Source organism: Neopsephotus bourkii, unplaced genomic scaffold (assembly GCF_033783945.1).
Source record: "Neopsephotus bourkii isolate Nb327-2 ecotype Australia unplaced genomic scaffold, CSIRO-AGI_Nbou_v1 NB_1279, whole genome shotgun sequence".
Classification (NCBI taxonomy): domain Eukaryota; kingdom Metazoa; phylum Chordata; class Aves; order Psittaciformes; family Psittacidae; genus Neopsephotus; species Neopsephotus bourkii.
Window position 1 is genome coordinate 1,071,163 of NW_026901764.1, and position 13,548 is coordinate 1,084,710.

Here is a 13,548-nt window from a genome sequence, read left to right on the forward strand (position 1 = left end):
ATTTTGGTGTTAGCCATGAACACAGTCATCATACTTGGAATAGGTTTTGTTGTTATTGTAAATTATTTATATTTAATCCTCTCCTGTCTCTTTTCCAGCATTCTCCTGTAAAATGAATAGGTGATCATTATGAGCTTTCTAAATTTTTAATTAAGTCTTATAGACTAGAAAAGTGTGGTTTTCAGTTATTAAAAGCCCAAAGATTTTTCCTAACTTCTGGAACAACAATTTTAAAGGAAGTGTTACCCTGAAATATAAGGCCAGCTACATTCAGTTTTTAATATTCCTTCTAGTCTGGACTGGGCTTTATCAGTCTGTAGGTGGAGAGAACTCATGTTGAAGACATCTGCCTGTATCAATAGCAAAGAAACTGGTTACTTCTGTGACCTTAAGCTTTACTTTGAAATCTCTGTAGGTCAAGGTATGAATACACACATGGAGAATAGTCGTGACTGAGGTAAAGATGGGGATAATTCCCTGCTGTGCAGCATCCTGTTATTTCTTCCCTCTCTTAACATTGTAGTGCAGTTTTCTCACACAGTTGGTAAAGTTGCTTTTGAGATAAAGTGGGTGGTGAACTGCTGTGCAGAACCTTTAAATCCATATGGATGGAACACCCTGATTGTACAGGTTGGCCAGAGGGCCACAATTTCTTTTGTTTGAGTGCTGAGTTGACATTTCCAAAGAAGGCAAGACAAATATTTTCTAATATTCTGGTTATTTTTTTTTTTTTAATGTAAGAGAACATCACAATTTAACATGGAATTATTATGCAAATCCATTGAATTTTAAATCAAAATTGTTCAGTGTTTTTATTTCCCACTTACAGGGCAGACATTCTGTTTTCCAAATGTCTGTCCACTTTTTACAGAAGAGGCAGGTTATTTTACTTCTGTTCCTCAACTTGTGTCCTCAGATAGCTTTTGACAGACCCTACATATTCTTTGTACTTCTCCAGTGGTGGATAGCTTCATCAGAAGCTTTACTATCTTGTCTGTCTTGTGTTCATTACAGTGGGATGCATAAAGAGCTTCCCTGAATCTCCTGTTTGGGAAGAAAATTAGAGGAAGGCAGCAACCAACTCCTTGCCATTTCCACAGGTGCTGACACAAAAAAAGGAGGACCTTGCAGGCTGCCTCATCTCTTCGTCCTGTTTGGAACAGATAATGGTTAAGGCAAGTACTCATGTCAAATGACATGCTATGTCCCTTATGTATCACAAAGCAGATGTCCCCCTTTTTTAGGGCTTCTGTTGCACATTGTGAGCTAGATGGTGATTTTTATTAAGTGCTCAGACGTGCGTTGCTGCCTTCCTCTGATTTCATTAGACAGCTCTATGACTATGATTTCCACTGTTCCTTTTACTCAGATACATGCATTTACCTGTCATTGGAGTATAGCTTACTAGTATTAAAGTTCATGTTGCCACAGAAACACTTCTACTTTCAAAATTATTTATATTTCCTTTGGGGCAACTGAATTTTCTGTATTTTTTATCATGCCTCTCATTTTTAAATGAATTTCATAGCTAGGTGCAGTACCCTACTGCGCACAATTATTGCACCAATATAATATATAAACATCACAAAATAATTTCCAAAATCTAGGCATTTATTGGTACCTTCACAAGAAAATCAACAGAAAAGTCCTCTTTTTTGCTTAAACTGGATCATTTACCTGACATTTAAAATATTGGCTTTAATATTTCTTTCTACATCATTAGAGAGTTAAATAATCCATAAGACAGTGTGTATTAAAAATCAATTCAAAATATTGCAATATTGCTTTTAAAAATATGCTTATCACATATCTACTTGGTACCTAAACTGGTACCTCATTTGTTGGTTAACAGCCAAATTAATGGAATATTCATCTGCAGTCTCATGGAACTATGTATTACAGTCTAATTAAAGGCAAAAAATTAGGACATCCAGAGTTTTATCTTGTAAATTAAAAGTCCTCTTTCATGTGCTGTACAGGTGTCAGCACTATTATCAGGACTAATTAGACATTTTACAACATCCTGGTACCAGGGAGGAAGTGGTATTGTATGTAGTTTAAAGATTATAAAGTGTCTTTAGCACATTGGGGTTAGGTTTTTAAGGATACCTTCAGTACTTACTTGCTGTTGCAAGAGGAAGTACTTTATTGGCTCGTAAGAAGAAATTGGGCTTTTGGAAGAATTAAATGCTTGTCTGTAATGGCAAGCTTCCACTTTTGAAAGCCACTAAGGATGATCAAACTGTTGTAAATCAAGGTTACACAGTTTGTTCATGTCCACTTACAAATCTCAGCCACACAGCATGAATTTAAACTCACCCATTGTCTGCAGACAGCATTTCATATCAGTTTACAAAACGCATTTGAGAATTTCTGTTGCTCATCTCCCCTCCCCCAGTATACACCCAGATAACTCTTCTTTGTTTTCCTTAACAAATGTAACTAGCAGAAAGACTGATCCAATGCTGTGTGCCTTTTCATATTACAATTACATTATCCCATTCATGTATAGACTATGCTACATTTCATTTAAGATCTCATGATTTACAAGCCAGATAGTGTGGTAGGTAGGGAACCAACTTGTTTTCATACTTTATTTTTTAATGCTTACATTGCTGTCTCTCAGAACTTGCTTATAATCATTATCTTTCTTGATGCTTCAATTTTTACTTCTGAATTCTACCTGGTTTTATGTGCATTTACATATGTGAAAATCTTTGAGATTTTTTCTTATCAATGCTTTGAATGCTTAAGTAGGGAAAATAAAAAACAAACAACAAATACAAATATGCATTCACTCACTTTGTCTTTAATGGTATAAAAATTATAAAAATATCATGTTAATGTTAGTATCTATTGTGTTTGTAAAAAAAAAAAACATTGCCCCTTTTTAAGGAAATTTTTAATTATAGATTTATCTGATGTTTTTAGCATTTGAGTAGATCTTTAGATGAGGTGTTATGAAGACGTTAATCAGTGCCAGCTCCAAAGATTCATTTTAAAAATTTCATTTAGTATGTGAACTTGTTGCAAAATGTATCTTGTGATTAACTGACTAAATGAATACAGAACTAGTTTTTAGTTCTAGAACTAGACTAGTGTGAGAGTAATGAATGTTTAATAGACTAACAACTGTTTAAAAACATCCAACACCCAAATGTAATGGGCACTTTTGAAACTAAATTTTCGACATGGTGTTTAGGGATTTAACCATGCAGCACGCATTAGTGTTAATGGGAAATTGTCCAGTCAAATCTCTACACATTACGCTGCAAATGTACTCCTTAGTGTTTAAAGCTGGCCTGTTAACACTCATTATGAAACTGCACTCAAGGAAGGCAGATGATGAAATATGGTACCTGAACATTTATCACACAGCAATATAGTCTCCCACTTATCCCTCACCATGTTTTGGGGTCCTTTTTTGTGGGTTTCGTTTTTTGTCGGGGTTTTTTTTTTTTTTTTACAGGAATTTTGCATGAAGACTGTATCAGGATTTTCACTATGGAAAGGCATTTGCCAGATTGGAAAACAACTGGCTTTCCTGGAGGCCCAGTTGAATCTGTTGGCATGGAACCTGTGGAGGATTTATAAATACAGAAATCAGTTTTTTCTTTCTTTTTTTTCTCTTTCATTTTTCTTTTCTTTCCATATAGTCTTCATGCCAATCCCAGCTATCCCTATGCTGATTCTGGACCTGATTCAGCTCCAGCAGCATGTAGAGGTGAGTGATGGTAATGTAATGGAGAAAGCCACATATAAATTTGCCAGTAGCTTTTTTTATTTTTATTATAAAATGCTGATTTTGCAAACCTGGGCTTGTGGTGGCAACACCTACGTTTAGATAAAATTTTCATTACTTAATGCTCAATTTGTCAGTCATTAATCTTCCATAGGTAGGCATAACTAAGTTCAAGTTCTGTTTTCTCCACATTTATTTATATAAAATGGAGGGATTTCAACAGGAAGTTTTGAAAATTGGTCACCTCAACACAGTTGTCATCCTGGCAGTGAGGACATGGAATCTGGGATATAATAAAAAGCAGGAATATGAAACTGCTGTGTCATACATTTCCTGGATGTCCCTGCCATCTAGCTGTGAGAAGAAAAGGCTTTCATGATATCTGTGAAAAACAGAAAAGATCTTAGTTTTGTTCCAGGTGACTGACAACATTTTCTAAATGTCAAGTTTCCTCACTGTTGGTAAACTCCTTACAACAAGAATGTGGGCAACCAGCAACTGGGACCAGGCCTGGAGGGAAAATGAGGAATAAAACTGCAAGATACAATAGTATTTTTCGAAAGATCTTAATCACGGGAGGCCCATCTCCATCTGGGATTTGCAATTTTGTTCAAGTTCTTGTGCTTTATTTTGTTTTGATGTTCTTGCACCTTCACGAAAAAAATGAAACGAGGTCGAGTAGAATATGTTTGCTGTGGAGTGACTCAGCAGAAAAGCATAACTGAAGCTATTCCTTCTTTTCACATTGTTGAAATGGATAAACTGGATAATGGATAGCTATAATCCAAATCTACTTGTGTTAATATCTCTCCCTTGGAGAGTTATGATCTTTGGAGCACAATTTCTTACAGTTTCTGCTCCCTTTCTGAGAATTTCTGCAAGGAAAGCTGAACTCAGGTTAATCCCTTGTTCTTTGGGGAGCTAACACAGGATTTTGTATCTTTCATGATAATACAGTTGTGTGATAAAAATTACATTTTATTTTTCCAGTTCACAATTGTCATTTAATTTTTATTGGTGCAGTGTGTGCTTTACAGTAAATACTGCCTTGTATTTTTTCACAACTGAAATCTCTTAAAATTGGCACACAGATTAATAACACATGCTCAAGGCGACCATTACTTATTTCTACAATTAGTGGAGAAATGTCACAGCTCATTCTAAGGAGTTATTAGAGGCATTTCTGTAGGAATGTAATCAATTCTTTGCTCTGTACAGTTAGCTAGAGCTAGCAGAGCTAACTTAAAAAGTCATTTTAAGGATCCTTTAGAGACAGTAAAACTAGATTTGAAAGACCACAAAAAAGCTGTTGATCCACTAATGTGGTTGAGGCTGTGGTCTATGGTATTTGATTTTCCTCTTTATAATGCTTTTTTAAAGGATTTTGAATTATGTACAGGAGTTGCTAAAATGTCTTCTGATAATGTTTTATTCTTTCTGCATCTTTCCCTGTGATGTATGCAGTAGTAACTATTCCTGATGAACAAATATTAATGCTCTTCTCTGCACCTGTTCTTACTACACACTACAGCATTTCTTCCCCAAAACCGTGATTACTGAATGCCTGAATTTGGAGGAAGGGTGAAAAGCTTGTTAGTTCTAGCCAGCCAGAATGTTTGCACAATACTGGCAACCATTTAAAGCTGTTAACATAGTATAAACTGTAAACTGACTAGACAGCTACAAACACTCTGAGCTCTGATTAAAAGAACTCAAACCTCTAAGCAGGGAGGCTTGCTGAATTAAGATAAGTATCATAGTTAGTTACTGCTTATCCCACATGATCTTGATGCATCGGCTCTGCCTTAACTACATGTAGCTTTTGAGGGAATTGCTTTTCCATCTGTACTTTGTTATTGTCAATTCAAATTTAATGTTGAATCCTCTTGAACTGTTATCGTAGCTGCAGCCTCATCCTGTGCTAAAGGTTCCATAGACTTTAGTAGCTGGTTTTTTTGACTCTTCTATTGAATGCTCTGAATTTTGCTACTGTACAGCAGAGTAACTGTACTCAGAGGAGTGGAACACTCTCCATTTACAGCACTGTAGGGGTATAGGTCCTTGGTGTGTGTGTACTGTGCTTCAAGCAGAATAGCAGTCTTCTGATTAAACAGGTGAATAATTGAAATAACTGCTCATGGAAATTCCTCCCCTTGCCCCATGTAGGCACTCTGTTTCTTTGTTTAAATAATTCGTATTTCACGTTTCAGCCCTAGAAAACAACTGAAATGGGTTTTATTCCTTCCAAATTTGTGTTTTTATATGCTGGTGGGTTTCAACCATCCATAGCCATAGCACAGCTTCTTATTACCTTACAGCTTTGAATTATGACTTTTTTGGTTTTTACTGTTAATTTGACAGCCCACTGAAATACTATTTGAAAATATCCAGACATTTTTAATAAACTATTTTTGTTCATAAATGCTATGGAGATACTTGGCACAATATATCCTGCTTTTAGAAGACAAATTTACATTTTTACAGGAGCAGCCAGTATGACAGAATAATTTAGGTGGAACAGAATTTTGGGTGAAATCCAATTGCTGCAGTGAAGGTGCTATTAGTAATGTGCTTAAATCAATACCATTTATCTTTAACTTTCTAGGCACAACTAGTTTACAGACCTTGGGAAGAAACAGTGTTAATTGCTAAGCAATCTGAAGTCTGCTGTTTTGTCTCTTTGTATGTTGTTCTTATTAGTTCCAATCAGAATACTGCACATTAATTTCTTGCTCATTGAGAGGCTGTTAGCTTTTTTGTATTGTTGGCTTTTAAATTTGTCACATACCACTTCTTTCTCTCCCCCTCTTTCACCAACCTTTCAATATAACATCCCAGGTGTTCTTCAATTTGCTGCACCCTCAGATTTATTTTTTCTTCAGCTGTCATTCAGCACTCCCAGCACTTTAGCAGACCCATACTGTGGAAGTAACTATTCCCAATCATGGGTCCAACCAGGTTTTGATAGAAAACATGACTTGGAAATCAAGGGTTGGAAAGTGATTGCAGAGATTGAAAAGAGGGTAACTTAAAACCATGGTACTGCTGCCTTTTCCATCCCCTCTCACTAGAGCCTTTACGAGACCTTCCTAAACTGCTTCCCGCACAGGCAAAGAAGAAATGTTGCATTCCAGTTTCAATAGCATCAGCATTTTGCTCCTCAAAATATGACTTAGAAGACTCCTAATATCATAGTATACCAGTAGCATTAGGAATTGGGATTGTATCTTAATGAAAATATTACCTTCTTTCAATGGTAGCTAGTAAGTATTGTCATTTTGGTCTATTTAATGTCACTTGCTTCAGTGGGGTTACTTTCTGCCTGTGATGGCATAATACTGCAATAACAGTCTGGATTTCCTAACAAAAGAATCAATAAGGATGTGTGAAACTCAAAATCTGTCCTCTATTTTCAGATATACTGACCAGGCAGATTTTTAAGGAAGATAATTCCTATTGGTGTGTCATTTATTTACTCTTTCGTGTACCATCTAATACTTACCTGTTCCCTGCAAAGTCATTATTACCTATTGTGTCCACTACAGGAGGCCTGACTAATCTTGTCTGTAGATATACCATTACAGAATGCAAGAGCTAATGGGCCAAAGCATGGCAACATAAATTGAAAAAGGGAGAGTAAAAGGTAACCATCCTGAAAACGTGCAGTATGTCAGTGGTACAGCTGGGAGAGAACTGCAGTTAGCTTACTGAGCGCCACTGCCTGTTAAGTGCTTTTCTTGCTTTGAGAAATCTTCATTGTGCACTCAGGTGGTGTCTGTATCTTCAGTATGCCTCTTTGCTGTTGCCAGATGCAATAGTGGGAAAGCATGGTGAAGTGCTTTTGACGAGTCGTACTCATTTGAGCAGTGAAACACAAATCTTCAATATTTTGCTTAGCCTGAACTTTCTATGTAAGGAATGAAAATCACAAACAGAGCTGGACAGAATCTTCCAGAGGTTAAGGTTTTGTTGTTTTGTGGTGTTTTTTTTTCCAGTCAGAAAAAACCCTGTATTACTAAACCAAAATATTCTGCCTTGTGTAGTACAGTTATGAAATATTTTTTGCAATTTATGAGGTTTATTTTGCTCTCTTCAAGGCAACTGGAACCTATGGAAAATAATTTATGCTCCTAAACTAACAAGCCAGAAACTCTTCCTGCATTGCTATTGGGTGGAAATGCTCAGAGTCCATTATTACTTATCCATTCCTCTCATTTTATCACATTGCTCTGGAAAAAACACTTTTGAATTTGAAAAGAATAAAAAGTGATTTTAGCCATCTAACTTTTGTAGATTATGTTCCTTTTCAGCTTTTAGTAGAAGAACAAAGCCTGAGTGATGGTGGTGGTGGATGTGCCATGAGATCAGCAAACTCAGGAACTGAACAGAGAGCTGGTATCCGAGTGCTGAAGCAGTTGCCTGAGCAGCTACTTTCTCTCCTCAACCACTTGTTATTCTAGAAATATATTTATAGCTTGTATTAGGTGATGACTTAGCAACATATGATTTTGAAGAGCAGTGATTCCCCTTACCATACCATAAGGTCTCCCACTGATGGCCCTATGATCCAGGAAATTCTCCCATTTTTTGATGTCCAATATCATTTTTATTGTGTTTTTCCAAGCAATTGCCTTTCCTTTCTTGAAGAATAGCCACTGGGGATGTGTGGTTTATGCTGCAGTAAAGTTGCTAAAACTGCAGTGCAAAGTAATATGCTTATGAGCAATTCAGCTGGTCTGGGACCATCTGCAAACAGCATGGCATAATAACCACTACAGGCTTGGTTGGGTCATTCATGAAGGCAAATTTAAAAGGAGCTTGTTTTGTTGAAGCCTTTATGGAAATCTGTAGGAAGCAAGAACTCACAAGATTATGGGTAAAATTAGTCTTTTTGTGAATGCTGTAAACAAAGAGGTGTATATCAGGAGTATCTAGGGAGAGCTTGAGTCATGGCCAACCTGCATTGCTGATGATGCTAAGAAACCACAAATTGTCTAGGTGGGATAGGTCAGTTCCTGCATTGCCACAAAATATTTGGTGCCAAGACTGGACATGTGAGGTTCCCGGTAGCAGCCTTCATTGGCATCTTGTCTTTAAGTCAAAATCCCAGTACATTACATGCAATCAGTGTTTTCTCTTGCTGGAAAGCCAGCACCCTTTCAAGCTAGCAGCTGGTGCAGTCACTTTGTGTGCTGAGAAGCTGACTGAACCTTATCTTTAAATGGTAATGAAATAATGACAGATCCTGATTTCCTACTCTGTACACTCAACTCTACTTGCCATGAACTTGGAACACCTCAGGATTTGGAAGATGGTGAAGTACCTCATCTAGGCATTTTGATTTCTTGCAAATACAAGGAAAGGTATGGAAAAAAAAAAAGGGGTTGGCAATTTTTGGGAAATGTAGGAGAGCTTCTTATGTAATCTTGGTAAAATTCATGTGCTCATGTAATCACCAGAAACAAGTTTTGACGATGCTTTTTCCTTTGGTGTTGCTCATTGTTATTCTCTTGATGTCTTTTGCTATTTGCTTTTTCTCTTGTTTAGATGCTAATGTTGCCTTCTTACATGACATGACTTTGTTGTCTCCTCTCTGATATGCAGCAGCTTCTGAAGTCACAAATGATATATTGCTGTCACTGCATCAAAGACTGCTGGTGATATCACATGGTTTGTGTTAGCAGATGAAGGGCTGTGTCAGAGCTTTTAAAAGATTCACCCCTGGAACACTTCAGCCTCTAACAAGTGTAGCTTTGAAAGGAATAAGATGTCTGACAGACCAAATCTGATATTATACAGCCTTGCTTCTTTAGGAGTCATGCTGAAGGGTAGCACTGCCTCTTAAGCTTTTGACTTTCATAGATAAAAGTTGTTTTGTCTGAAATACCTGTTTCAGTCAGCATTGTCCTTAAAAACAATAGAATTCCAGACTGCATATTGTGCACTTCACATGCACAGGCCAAACAGCGGTTCCATTGTTTCTTCCCAAGGCCCCTGGTAAAATCCCACTGTGCAGCTATATCAGTTACACTGTTTTGTAGTTCATTGGAAAATAGCAATTGAAGAAGGTGACCTGATCCAATTTCAGAGACAAAAACAGATCAGCTCTGACAGTGAAGATGTGTTTTCTGGAATTATTATCTGCAAACCTCTTTTGTGGAGGAAATAGGAATTGATTTGAAAGAATCCCTGGCACTGTAATGCTATCAAAGCAAAATTGCTTATTATCAATTTGCAATTTATTCTGAAAGTCTTTAAATCCGTTAGAATTATTTTAATTTGGCACAATCATTGCTTCAAAATTATGGACATGCGATCTTGTTTCAGCAGCTCATCAGTAGCTCTCTTTTAACTTTCAAATGTAGTTCCATAGAAATAGTCTTTTTCTCAAAGTGATTTCACCTACTACAGATGGCAACATCTGGAGCTTTGAGTGGACGGAAAGACTGCACTTCCTCCACCTCAGAGATGGTCTTTTTCATGATATTTGAAGGACACAGATGAGGTGCTTTAAATAAACTTTTGCATTTATTTATTCTATGAATGAAATCAGTGTTTGTAGCTTGATACACTTCATGAATATGAAATCACTTTGAGTGAGTAGTAGGTGTCCACCAAACAAAACCATTCTCCCCTACGAATCGGTCTAAAACCAGTCAATGCACATATGCCACTGAGTTGTGATGTAGTTGTAATATAATAGTCTTGTCATCTTCTTTTGTTTAAAATGCAGCTCAAGCAAAAGCTTCTTTTCTTTATTAATGCTGTATTGCTCTGACCTTAGCTTGATGAACAATATTTTCTCCTTCTTTTTGCTTTTCTTTTCTTGCCATGCTAAAGATAGATTTACAAGTTTCATTGCATTGGCAATAAAGTATAAAAACTTCACCTTTTGCATTCAGTCCAGACTTGACCATAAGTAAAAATATTTTCATTTTAAATGAGAAGTGTTGATATTCTCAACCTTGTGAACTTCGTTCAATTTGCTACACCTGAGGAAAACTGTAATGGGAGGTGGGAGATGGAACTGGGTTTTGGGGATGAATTCAAAACAGTATTTTCTCTTAACTTTATATGCCAGTGGGTGTTCCCTTTGGATTTTATAGTTTGGTTTGTGATCTGATGACACAGAGAACTTCCATTTCCATGAAAGTAGTTACTCCTTATAAGCAGATTATGTGATTAGATTCCTTTTCTTGTGGTTGCTGTTAGGTTTTTTTTTTTCATTGCTGTTCATTCTCTGAGTAAATAAAGCTATCTAGCCTTGATCTCAGATACATCTGATACATTCAGCACAGGCAGAGAATGCTGCCACAGTGTTCATTAAAGCTAAATAAGCCAGTAGATAATAAACCCTGCCTCTGTTTTCAAGATTTGAATTAGACCTTTATAGCTCTGAATACTGTCTCTTGTTCAGGCTCACACACCTGCCTGGGAATGCTCTCCAGAATAGTGTACCTTTAGTTACAAAGCCTAGATCCCATGAAAGAAGTGTCTAACGTACCAGAATCCAGCCCAACAGTTCTCTGCTTCAGAAACCAGCAGATTGGCTTTAAACAAGTGGCATCTTCGGACTGGAAGAGCATTTTAGGACACCTGCCATCTGCTGTGTCCTCCTGCCATCAAAAAAATCACAAGTTCTTAGACTTCTATTTGATGCCTGCATATATAAAAAACGTTGAACTTTGGCTGGTTAAATCTCCTGTACTAATACGAAGCAGATTTTAAACATACAAATGTACAGTTGTAACAAAGTTGCTGTTTTTAAAAATTTTAATCAAAAATGCCACTGAAAAAAAGCACATTAAGAAGTTACATGATGTTTGTATGTCAGTTCCTCCTTTTTCCCTTTCTTCATAACAATGACTATGGGTGCTTCTTTTACAGAATATAAGACTGAATGGTAAATCCAGCTAATTCAAGAGCTTCTTTGTCTCTCAGGTCCTGTTCTCCTCTTTTCTTTTCCTCCTTTTATTCCATCTTTTCCTGTTCTCAGTGTCTTTCAGGGTTATTTTTCCTCTTAGAATCTCATGGAATAAGCTGCTGGCTGCAACAGCTTGTGCTATGCAGCAAAGATGGTGTGGGAACAATTAACGAGGGCAAGCTTCAGAGTAGCTTTGCTTTCCTAGATTTATGCTGACTATCATTGAGCCAGTTGCTTAGAGGCTCATTCCAGTTTTCTTCAGGCTGTTGTACAGCCACTCAACAAGTGAAATTTACATCGTGTCACAACGCACAATAACCAAATTCTGATAAAATGTTGCTATTTATTCATGATATTGCTAAAATTCTCACAAAGGAGTTCATTGTCTCCCTTCTCTCTTCTTTCTCCTGACATTTAAATTGTGTTGTTATATGCCATTTTGCTCCAAGAAGTGTTGAAATCAAGCTAATCTAGTCTGATCTGCTTTAAAAAAGGTGAAAAGGGATTAGGGATGGAGATTTATTTTCAGCCTCTGTTAATCTTTTGGGCTGTTTACTTGAATTTTCCTCTCTCCCTTTTTCTTTTTTGTTTGTTTTTTAACAACTTTTTCTTCCTTTTTCCCACTCTGGATGAGGGCAAGGCGGAGGAGGGACTTGCTGAACACAAGTTGCTGGTGGAACCCTGTGGAGCAGTTTGCTGCCAGGGGCAGGAAATGGAACACATGCCTTCCACCAAGGCAAATTTCTTTTTCTAATCAGATCAGCAGTCATGCAGGGAGAAGTGGCACTGACAAAATGTCAAGAAACCAATCCTTGCATGCACATGGGTTCCAACTGTATCTATGGATGGATTTCTGACAGAGAGGAAATGGCCATGGCCAAAACTGTGTTGTACATCATGATTACAGCTGTAAGGAACACTTCATTTAACCCAAATAGTGGCAAGCCTTTAGATTGTAAGTACCTGACCCAAACTTCCTAATGGAAAGTTAACATGAACTTAATTAGCAACTTCAGCTTGCTGTGTTTATTGTCATGCTATATTACTGCTCTGAGGAATACCTATTCTGCAAAGCTTTGGCTCAAAGACTGCTAAGTTTTAAATAAATCAACCACACTCATTTATAAGCTTTCACATTATTTCTGTATCAGCTAAATATATATGCATATATTATATATTTTCACTAAGTTTGACGTAATGGTTTCCGTCTGTTTTTTTTAACCATAACTTTCATTGTGAGGCTTAGCAATAGAGTGCACAGTTTATACATTCAAGCGCAAAGAGAAAAGCAGGGATTCCCTTGTAGCTGTCTTTGGTATGCATCACAAGCAGCTTTGGCTGCTGCCATGCTGCAGCACTGCAGTCTTATTCTTTTGCAAAGAACTTAAAATACCCTATTTCCCAGATTCCACAGTTTATATATTTTACATAGAAGATGAAAGCCACTAGAATTTGTCCTAGATTAGCTCCCTGAAATGAAAAGGGCTGGGAACATTCTTCTATCCTTTCTAGCAATAAAATTTCTGGGATAAGAATTTCACAGCAAAAACATCACATAATCGTAGTTCTGTGGACCCCTGATGCAAGGCATAATTTCAAATGCATAACTCAGAGAAAGAGCACAGAAACAGTTAATTAAGGAATTACTTCACTGTAGAACTGTCATCTGATTAGCTTTGATACTTTAGCATTTAATTTTTATCAGCAAAATACTAATGTTTCCATTAAAATCATAGAATCATAGAATATTTAGGGTTGGAAAGGACCTGAAGATCACCAAGTTCAAACCCCCCTAAACCATATCACCCAAGGCCTCACCCTACCTGGTCTTGAATACTGCCAGGGATGGAGCATTGACAACCTCCCTGGGAAAAACATTCTC